Genomic DNA, 1,796 nt, shown 5'->3' on the forward strand with positions numbered 1-1,796 from the left:
ACCTTTTTTTTTTTCTTTTATCTTTCTTTTTTTTAAATACTTTTATTGGGGGCTCTTACATCTCTTATCACAATCCATACATTCATCCAGTGTGTCAAGCACATTTTCACATATGCTGCCATCATCATTTTCAAAACATTCTCTTCTCACTTGAGCCCCTGATATCAGCTACCCATTTCTTCCCCTCCCTTCCCACCTGCCCTCCCTCATGAATCCTTGGTAAGTTATAGATTATTGTTTCAATATCTTACAATGTCCGCCATCGTCCCTCACCCCCTATTCCTTTATTCATCCCCCTGGGAAGGTGTTATAGGTTGATCCTTGTGAGTGATACCCTCTTTCTCCCCCCACCCTCTCCAAATCCTCTTGGTATCTCTACTCTCATTATTGGCCCTGAGGGGTTTATCCATCATGGCTTTCCTGTGTTGTGGGCTCTTATTTGTTGCAGTGTGCATGCTCTGGTTTAACCTGATTTGTAAGGTAGAATTGAGGTCATGATAATGGGTGAAGGAAGCACCAAAGAATTAGAGGAAAGTTGTGTGTTTCATTGGTGCTATACTGCACCCTGACTGGCTCATCTCTTCCCTGTATCCCCTCTGTGAGGTGATGTCCAATTGTCTACAGATGGGCATTGGGTCTCCACTCCATGCCCTCACCCCATTCACATTGGGTAGAATTTTGTTCTGGGTATTTGATGCCTGATACCTGATCCCATCGACACCTCATGATCACGCAGGCTGGTGTGCTTCTTCCATGTTGGCTTTGTTACTTCTGAGCTAGATGGTCACTTGTTTGTCTTCAAGTCTTTATGACCTCAGACCCTATATCTTTTCATAGCTGGGCACCATCAGCTTTCTTCACCACATTTGCTTATGCACCCATTTTGTCCTCAGTGATCGTGTCAGGAAGGTGAGTATAACAAATATCAACTCACCTTTATCCCTTCACTCCTCAACCCTACCCCCCAAGAATTCTTATGATTATTGGGGATTTTTCCTTACAATAGGTCTGTTTTGCTTTGTTTTGTTTTTTGCCATATCTTCCATGATCCAATATATCCAATCACATGTAATATTGTTGTTTGATCCCATCAAATGGGGTTATACAGTCCTCAATGCTATCAGCACCTTATACTTTTCCCCCTCTTCCTGTACCCCCAGGCAACAATTACTCCTGTTACTGTTTCTGAAGGGTTATCTAGCGTGCCTTTCATGTACCAAACCATCTTAAATATACAAATAAGCATACACAAATCTAACATGCTAATGAGGTAAAACAAATAAAAACCATGATTGTAAGTGGAGGAAACACTAAAGAACTAGAGGATAAATACGTAATTCATGAGTGCGTTACCACAACCTGGATTTTTCATCCCTTCCATGTGGCCCTTCTGATAGGGACTGTCTAATTATCTTACAGGAGGGTTTTGGGTGTGCACAACAACTACACCCTTCACATAGATTTGGTTGCTTGTTTTTGTACTTTTGATATCTCTTCCCATCAACACTTCATGATCACACAGGCTGGTGTGCTTCTTTCATGTCGACGTTGTTGCTTCCCTGCTAGATGGCCGCTTGTTGAACTACAAGTCTTTAAGATCGCAGATGCTATACATTTTAATAGCCAGACACCATCAACTTTCTTCACTGAATTTGCTTATGCACTCATTTTGTCTTCAGTGATCCTGTCAGGAAGGTGAATATCATACAATGCTGACTTATGAGAAAAAAACCTTTGGGTTTATTTTTAATCATTTGATTGGGGGCTCATACAGCTCTTATCACAATACATACAAT

This window comes from Echinops telfairi, unplaced genomic scaffold (genome assembly GCF_000313985.2).
Source record: "Echinops telfairi isolate 266 unplaced genomic scaffold, ASM31398v2 ScPeMD7_7469;HRSCAF=8507_1, whole genome shotgun sequence".
Classification (NCBI taxonomy): Eukaryota; Metazoa; Chordata; class Mammalia; order Afrosoricida; family Tenrecidae; genus Echinops; species Echinops telfairi.